The following is a 9,949-nucleotide window of genomic DNA, read 5'->3' as shown; positions in this document are numbered from 1 at the left end:
TTTCATGCCTGGTCATAGGGCTTTGCCCCTACATTGCTTTTTAGGGGCAAGTCTTTGTCCTTCCGCTCTGTCCCCTTCACTTAGGAATGCTGGGACAACCAAAAAGAATGACTAGCTGAAGGAGTGGCAGTACCAACAGATAGAATTGAAACAGTTTTGTGAAGACATTAAAGGATCTCTATCAAATCTTACATTTTCTATCATGTTGAGCACCTTAGTCTCCCCTCTTTCTGCACTTAAAGAGTATTTTGTTACTATGTGTTACATCGTTGCGATTGCTTTACATAATTAACTTGGAAGGGGAAAAAAAGATGTTGGATTTCAAAGGAAAGTCAGAAATGTGTTTAATTCACCTTAGTGACTTACTTTATTTAGTGCAAAATCTTCCATATACAGAGAGATCAATCACATCACAGATTTTCTTAATTGTACTTTACTCTTGAGTGCAATTAAAAGCATTGGTGCTGCCCTGTTTAATGCTCATATTCTAAGACTTCATTAGTAGTTACTATGGATGAAGGCCCATGCTTGAGAAAGTGCTTTTCAAAGAAACAGAGACCTGGGTCCCACTTCCCTTTTCTACACCCTTCAGATTCTGGATTAATTGGTCTTAAGTGTGTGCTGGGCATTGGAATTATTAGAAGATAATGAAGCAAATAGTAACAACAACAAGACAAACTCCCCAGGTGATGCTAAAGTGTAGTCAGGGAAGAGATGCACATTTTCATGTGTTTATCCAAACATTACTTAGATTTAAGGAATCAATTTTAATGACCTTTAATTTGTATTTTATTTTTATATGTGAAATTCTATGCATAGATTATTTGGTCTAATTTATCTGAACACAGACTTGTGTTATCTGTGATAAATGTAGATATTGTGTTCGGTGATATTCTTCTACAATCACAATTTACTATAACTGCTTTTTAAGACAAATGAATCAATCAGACTTTATGGAGAGAGAGCTGGACTAAGAGCATAAGTAGAAAAAAGGCGGTCAGATTTCATGTGTCATTAAATGATTCAAAACATTATTTAACAAAAATAATTAGTTCTCGGCAGATAATGATAGTTTTTCCTCAATATCCATTCTCCCTTTTTCTTTAATCATAGAACTTCCAAATGCTAGCTGGGAACATAATTTCCCAGGATAAAGATGAAATTCCCTAATCTCTTTCATAGCTGGTATGGCCATATAATTAAATTCTAGCCAAAGTGCTGTGAACAGAGTGGTATAGGCATCTTCCAGTAAGGATTCTTAAAGGGAGGGAGAATACACTTCTGCCCTTTCCTCTTCCCTTCTGGCTCCTTCCTTCTGGACATGTTGCTAGAGCTGAGGCAGCCATCTTGATCCACAGGGTCTCTGCCATGTGGTGAGAATGGCTGAGATCTCACAGACTGAGGAGCCATCATACTTTGTCTACCTGAGAAAGAATGAATTACTTCTTGCTTCAGTCACTGTTATTTTGTGTTTTCTGTCTCATTAAACTCAAACCAAATTCATTGCCCATTCTGAATTATAGTTGGATATGTCACTATTGATTAGGAGAGAAGCACAGTGAACAGAGGGTCTGACTAAATCTCTAACTGTATTCTGAAAATATTAGGGACTAAGAAAACCCATTTGATGCTGTTGATACTTTTTCAGAGTATCGGTCCTTCCTCCATTCTCCGGTCTCTTTTAATTATATTTTGGCTTCTCTAGTTGTCTTAATATTTCCTCTTTCCATTTTGATGAGTTCTAATCAAAGTTGGCAAAAGCAAGAGGCAAAAGAAGTGATAAAACCTGCTACCTCAAGTAGGTGAAATTGCTTCCCGGGGGCCTCAGATACCACTTCCTCAAGGCCCACACCTGTCACATGGGTTCTAAACATAGTGTGTCTCAAGAATAAAATTACTAATCAAATGGGTTAGTCCTGAAGACTAACAGAAAATATTTTTCAGACTAGATCCAGCATGTGAGTTCCTGAATGGGAATAAACTCTGATATCTTGGTCTGTGACATCTGTGATAGCACAGTGGCTTTGATAAATTAAGAACTATGTCTTGAAACCAAAAGTACATATGTAGGGACCAATGTCAAGCTCAGCAAAAGGATATTGAAATTACCTAGCAACTATATGGTTGAATTAGTCAAATGATAATGCATCATTAGGTCAGAAGTAGTCACTCACTGTCACTGCAGAGAAACCAAATGGCTGGGACATGGTCACGTAGGCACTACCAGTGAGAGAGAGGGAATGTGGTTTTTTCATACCATTCGGGTAGCTATTCAAGCTATTTGCCTACTCACCCGCACTGGCCAGCGTGGGACTCGGTACAAGTCATATGCTCAATTAGTATAGAAACACTCAATGAATTAATGTACTAGAGAAAATGTTCGTCTCAGAAGTTAGAAACAGGTTGAAATCAACAGTGTTCAACATGAACAAAAAAATGCCTTAAGGGTTAAGAAGTGTAGGTTATATAAGAAATTGGTAAATTTCATAGTTTGGAGACAGGAAGTTGAAGACGGGATAATAGTTTTAAAGCATCTGTTGACATGAAGACCCAAACAAAATAGTAGGAATTAAGATGCATTGCAGACTTCCTTATTTACACAGAATAATGTAATGGAAAGACTGCTTATGGCAGAAGAAAAAAATAAGAAAAGGATTTTACTGTGGATTGATTCTTGAAACTTAAAGTGATTAATCAGATTATTTCAAGAACAAATGCTTCACAGTATTTTGACTGACTCCAACCTGTGGCTGAGGTAAACAGTTCATCACAGATGATAGTTAGGGGTTAGCAGAAACTATTTCACTGAGTTCACTAGCTACGTCCAGCTCGAGTGCTACAAATACATGGGAAACTGCAAAATTCTTCTAATTTTTAGGTACTGAAAGTCAGAGAAACGATTAATTAGATTGGGAATTTGTCTCTGTAGTAAAAGATGATCTTGACAATAGAGGGAAATAATGGAGTTTCTATTCTAAGAAACATTCTCCCCAAAGCAATCTTGCCTTTACTGGGACTGGGTAAGCAAATTTTGAAGGTATTCCCTTTAGATTCCTGAAGAATAGTGAACTAGTGAAAATGAAGAAATGTCAGTTTTAAACCCTCAAATAAGGAAGAGATAAGGGTAATAGGCTTGATGAAATGCAAACCCATCAACAGCACCTTCAATTTTATTTTACTGAAGGGACGGGGAGATTTTCTTGCCTGTGTCTACCCAGGCACGGAGAACAAAAATACGTTGAGTCAATTACGTAAGTCACATGTATTTGAAAGCCTGTTTGGGGGCCGCAATTTTGTTGGACTGCCACTCGGATCTTCTGCATACTTCCCCTCTTAAAATTCTATTTCCCTGTGTAATTGAAGACTAGGAATAATGACAACAAACTGATTTATTTGTTTTTCAAAATAGGCAAAATCAGTGATCATGTTCTGCAGTAGTAGATGTGAATTGATGAGTAACTATCGTGAATTTGCTTCACCTGAACAACTGAGTGGAGGACATCTTAGCACTTTTCTCTCCTTTTTAAAACCAGGTGATAGAAGTCTTTCTCAGGTCTAAGCAAAGTCACAGACACTACCCTCTCCCCTCTTTTCTTTAAACTCAAACCATATGGGTCTTTTTCAACTCATCGTCATGTATCACCCACATCATCAGGCTATATGCAGAAACTTTCTTTCATAGGTGTTTCAGACTTGTGTGTTAAAGATCATTTGTAAGCCTTGCTTTCCTCACGGAAGAGTCTAAATTAAATTTGTAGAATTTTCAAATATGTTCTAAGCAATCAATTATTTCCATTCTTTACATCTTAATATAGTTTTAGAATAAGCTGGGCAATTTTCTTCATAGTCCACTTTACTGAAACAAAAAAATAAAAATACACCATCAAGCTTGACTAAGGATATAGAGATTTAAAATTCATGGTAGGCCATCAATAGCGTTAGAAATGGTTTAGGTGCCTATGGCTCCCCTATACTTAGACAATAATTGTGGGAGCTTAAATGGTGACATTGTTATGGCAATAGAATCACTCATAACTGGAAGTCGTTAGAGATTATCTATTTCAAGCTCGCATTCTATTAATTAAAAGTAATATTTATATTATTATATCATATTATAAAAAATCTGAGAAGCACAGGAAAGTATAAAGAAGAAAACACCACAGAAGTCTCACTGTTTGAGATTCTCTCTCCCTTGCCCTTTGCCCCTCATCCACCTCTCTCTCTCTCTCTCTCCCTCTCCAAAATAAATAAATAAATCTTAAAACAACTACAAATTTTACTGCAAGGTTATTATTGGTATATTGAAAAAAACTTGATTTTTGTGTATTTATCGTATGTGTATCTACTTTGTTGAACTTGGTAATCAATTAGGAGAGGTTTTTCAGCTTATTTACGTAGATTTTCTAGATATTCAACCACATTTGTCATTAATAATGACACTATTGTCTCTTCCTAATTATTGTCATCTGTTTTTAGATTCATAGTAGTGTCCAGAACAATGCTAAAAAAGAGTGATGATTATACCCTTCCTTTAATGAGGTTGACTCTCATTGACTTAATAATGGCAACGGCTTTCGGTATGAAATTGTTGCTGTGTCTCATGTTTTTAATTCTGAGATCTGTTAAACCTTATAAAATCAAGAATAATGAGTAAACTTTATTAAATATTTTTTAACCTCAAATCGAGGCAACCGCAAGGTTTCCCGCATTTGAGTTAATAACATAATTTCAATGCCAAAACCTTTATTAAAGCAGCCAGGCATTTGTTCTTGATTTTAGTGGATTATAAATTTGCTACTATTTCAGTTAGGACTTTCATATATGTGTAAAGAAATATGTGAGAATGATCTCTAGTTTCTGTTTTGTTCATTATCAAACTTTGATGAGATGATTAGGATTATAGTGGATTCATAAGATAAGCTGCTCATCTTATTTTTTTCCCTAGATGTTGAAAGAGCATACACATGTGTAGAGCGATCTAGCGGGTTAAAGGTTGAAATAATTTGCCATGTGCCCAGAGATGTATTTGGAAGTGGTCTTTTCCCCACGCATTCTTTGTTTATAGATATATTTTCATTTTCTATTTCCTTTTAATTGATTTTGGCTATTTTATATTGCTCCAGGGTAATGTCCATTTCTTTGACATATATCAAATAATTAACAAGAAATCATACAAAGTATTCCATATTAAAATTATTTTAACTTTTTCTTTACTGATTTTGATTTTTTTCTTAATTTGGTATTTCTGTTAATTTATTCCCTAACAAGAAATCTCTGTATTAACATATATTAATATTAAATTTTCCTGTGCTTATTTTTAAATTCTTTTCTATAACACACAAATGTATTATATTCTGGTTAACATAATTTTAATATTTTAATAACTACTTAAGTTATAGTAATTTCTTCATTTAAAAAATATAACATTCTAAGCTTTTAAATATTTTGTGGCCTTCTCATAATTTTTTTTTACAGTGCTTTTCTCTCTTTTTTGTCTGTTGTTAAATATTTGAACAGTTTTTAGTGTTCAAGGAACTTTTTGTATTACATGAACAAATTAATTTATAATGTAGTTTTATAATCAGAAAATCTGGCTTCTGTAATTTCTGCCTTTATAACTATAGGATAGATTTTTGGGCCAAGTTTAAGATCAACTTGCCAGATTTCTATTGATGATTTTTTTTTTAAAGATTTATTTATTTATTTTAGAGAGTGTGTGAGTGGGGTGAGGGGCAGAGGGAGAAGGAATGAGAGAATCCCAAGCAGGCAGGGTGCAGAGCCTGACATGGGGCTTGATCTCAAGACCCTGAGATCATGACCTGAGCTGAAACTAAGAGGAGTCAGATGCTCAACAGACTGAGCCACCTAGGTGCCCCTAATATAAAATTTTTAAGTCACTAGTAAGCTGATATGCTTGATAACTCTTTGTTTTCTGCTTCTCCTTTCCACATTCTTGTCTATCTTGTAGAACTGCTGAAATGTTAAATGAATTAATGGCATGGTTCCTGGCATATCATAAGCTCTCAGTAAACAGAGGGCACAACACATAGTAATGGGTCAATGTTGACTCTGAAGTCCAACTGTCTGAGTTAAAATACTGGTTCTATCATATTTGTCACTGAATGAATGATTACAGATTTCTAACCTTCAATTTCATTCCCTAAAAAATGGGAAAAATAATAGAATTACTTTATAGAATAGTTTTAAGGGATAATGAGAAAAAAAACCACAAGTATGTATAGCACCTGGCATAGAGTGAATTAAATAAATATTAGCTATTTTTATTCTTTGCAGATTCTTGAATTTTCTTTTTTTGTTCTGTAATGATTTGGAAAACAGGTGTGCATCCTGTTCTTACTGTTAGTTATGATTATCTTTTAAGTTTTTTGAAAACACGATCTAATCTAAATTTTTCTAATTGTCAGTGAACAGCAATATAATAACTTCTTACTCTGACCTATGTAAATCTAAACTCAGCATGCTTTCAGGAAGCTTTTACATTTTTTACCATTTTGTTACTAAATCTGAGATTTATTGGTACATATTATTAGTAGTAAACTATAGGATTTTTTAAAATATTTTGCTTTATTTTATAAAATATAATTTATAAAATTATCTTCATTTTATCTCATTAACCAAAAATTAAAAAAAAAATGCTTAGACATGAAACTACTCAATTTTTTCCATGTTCATTCTCAGATTTTTCTTTATGCTATCCTGAGTATTTTTGGCCCTTTCATTTTGGTTGAATTCTTGGTCATCTGTAATATATGCTTTTTAGGCAATCTACATAAAAGCTGTTTTTTCAGTTTCCTAGCATATCTGAAAAAATCTTTCCTTCCATTTGTAAATAAAGGAGCTATTTTGATGTAGGAAATTCTCTGATTTCTTATCCAGTTCTATAGACCTAGATCCATTTTCTTCTGGAATCTAGTCTGATGGAGGAGACATATGAGGCTAATATGGTATCTCTTCTTTTGCTGAAAACCAGGAATTTTGTTCTTGATCTTTGAAATTTAACATTTTTATCAAGCTTTATATTCTCTTCCAGGAATGAGGTGAATCCTTTTGATCTACAGAAGTGGTTATTTTTTTTCAGCTAAGGGAATTTCTCTTTAATATATATATATATACATATATATATGTGTATATATATATACGTATATATATACATATATACGTATATATATGTATATATATGTATATGTTTATGTATATGTATATACATACATATATTTTAGTTTTTCTTTTGCTCCCTTTGCCACTTTTCCTCCATTGTATCGTCTACTCCTAATCTTTTTATCTTTTCCTTTGCATTCTTGGTAACCTTAGTTTTTCCTTAAGTAGGAGCTAAATATATGTAGATTCTTCTCTTTAAAGATGTTTGCCTTTGGATTTTAATTCTGCCCTTGTGGGTTTTAGGGAGGGTCTACAATTTTTCTTATCTCAGATTAAACCTCAGCCTTTGTCTTCTTGTCTTATCTCAGTCTCTTTTTAGAGCAGCCTATTCTATATGACTATTTTTTCAAAGGAGTCTATGATGTCTTGCTTATCTCTGCAAACAAGGGAAACATTTTTCTAAAAATTCTTCCTTTAATTAAAGCAAATAGTTTTAAGAGATATGATTCCCTAAAGTCTTTAAGACTTTAGGCCATTGAATAATCATTCATTCATAAGAAAAATGAGGATTTATTGTGTTTTCAACTAGATTTAGGGGGCATCCTAGTAGTTTTAGTTTTTGCCAATGGATAGAATACAAAGTCTTCCTTTGACTGTGCTCAGTGTCCACTTAGGTGCCTTGTTGAAAACCTAACTCAGACAAAAAGCAGGGTCTGGTATCCAGTAAAGTTCTCCTAGACTCTGATAAACTCTCCTCCTTCCCTGCAGCTTAAGTGTTTGCCTGCAGGATTGAGAAACTCTATCCCCAGGTTACCTGTGGCTGTCCATGGTTCTTTTTTAACCAGAAACATTTATATGAAAAATTAGAATTTCTGTCATATTCAGACGCCAGAGTTTCCCCTGTCTCTGCCTTTATGTGCACATCCCAAAATGTAATAAATTTGAGAGGTTGAATATAGAAAAAGAAAATGGCCAGACCATATATAAAAGGCAATCTATAACAATCAGCCCAAGAAAATGACCCTTTATCCAGAGTATCCAGGCCAGGAAGCCAGCATTCTATCTGTAAGTCTAACCTATCAGAAGTTCCAGCACTGTCTTTAGCAACCATACAATAACCTTTGTAACAGTTGGCCCCAAAGGGCCAGGACTTAATAACTGATGGCTTCCCTAATTTTTTAACTCGCTTCCAACTTGGGACCAATCAGAGAAAGCCAAATGTGCACCCTAGCCAATCACATCCGTCACCCCGATTCTAGTTAGCCCTCCAGCTTCCTCAGGCCAGCAGCCTTCAATCAGGGAGCCCCTGGAACCTTCCCTTTGAACTCTGTGAAGCTCTGCATTCCTCTGCTTGCCTTTGAATCTCTGCCAAACCCAAGTGATGGTGGCTCCCTCTCTTGTTATAGCAAGCTCTGAATAAGGAGCCCTTGCCTGTTCTCATCTGATGGTCTTTATTTATTTCCCAAAATGATACTGTCTTCTTGGTCATTAGGTTTTTGAAGTTCTAGGTCTTTTAGAATGTCTGTTAAATGAACGACTATACTTTCAGGGATCATTTCTATAGTTTGTTACTAGAATGTCTGTTAAATGAGTATGCTTTTATATGTGTGGGGGATATGGTGGTATGGTGGTGGCCACACGGGGGGATATAACTTCTATAAAAATAGGTCATGTGCATGGTAGGGTGAAGGAAGGTGGGTGGGAATGGATGCATTTATCTATCTATCATCTATATCTATCTATTATCTATCTATCTATCTATCTATCTATCTATCTATCTATCTATCTATCTATGATTTTGCAATCCTCTAACTCTAAGCAGACAGTGAGATAGTGGGTATAAGGTTTGACATTTTCCTACCATTGTCTAAGCAGGACATAATGTTCTACTTTAGAGAACAACACATCTATAGGCCAGCAGTTTTGTTGATGAGTCTATCTCTACCCATTTTCTTTTCTTTTTTTAAATTTAAATTTAGTTAGCCAACTTATAGTATATCATTAGTTTCAGACGTGGTGTTCAATAAATTATCAGTTGTGTATAATATAATGCTCATCACATCACATGTCCTCCTTAATGCCTATCACCCAATTACCCCATCCCCCCATCCACCTCCCCTCCAGCAACCCTCAGTTTGTTTCCTATAGGTATGGGTCTGTCATGGTTTTTCTCCCTCTCTGATGATTTCCCATTCTGTTTTCCCTCCTTTCCCCTACAGTCCTCTGCCCTGTTTCTTATATTCCACATATGAGTGAAACCATATGATAATTGTCTTTCTCTGATTGACTTATTTCGCTCAGCATAGTACTGACCAGTTCCATCCACGTCGATGTAAATGGTAAGTATTCATTCTTTCTGATGGCTAAGTAATATTCCATTGTGTATATACACCACATCTTCTTTATCCATTCATCTGTCGATGGACATCTTGGCTCTCTCCACAGTCTGGCTATTGTGGACATTGCTGCTATGAACATCAGGGTGCAGGTGCCCCTTGGATCATTACATTTGTATCTTTGGGGTAAATACCTGGTAGTGCAATTACTGGGTCGTAGGGTAGCTCTATTTTTAACTTCTTGACCATTTTCTATGTATTAGAAGTTCCTCCCAAATCCACAAATGATTTGCTATTAGCCTTAATTTCCTGGAAGTATTGCACATTAGAAATTTTCCCTTGTCTTTATAATTTTTTCAGTGAGGGAAATTTGGAGAAGGTCGGGAATTGCTACACAAATGCCATCTTAACCTGGAAACCAAGCTCAATCTACCTGTTTTAGAGACGTAGAAACTGGGGTTTGGATCTCTTGATTTGTTGTCCATTATATCCTC

At 35.0% G+C, this 9,949-nt stretch overlaps 1 pseudogene; it reads left to right on the top strand.

Moving 5' to 3' along the window:
* The first annotated feature begins 8,652 nt into the window (after positions 1-8,652).
* Positions 8,653-8,760, top strand: LOC113251563 (small nucleolar RNA U3; annotated as a pseudogene).
* Positions 8,761-9,949: the final 1,189 nt, after the last annotated feature.

This window comes from Ursus arctos, unplaced genomic scaffold, assembly GCF_023065955.2.
Source record: "Ursus arctos isolate Adak ecotype North America unplaced genomic scaffold, UrsArc2.0 scaffold_10, whole genome shotgun sequence".
NCBI classification, from domain to species: domain Eukaryota; kingdom Metazoa; phylum Chordata; class Mammalia; order Carnivora; family Ursidae; genus Ursus; species Ursus arctos.
This window is presented reverse-complemented; position numbering and strand designations above follow the sequence as displayed.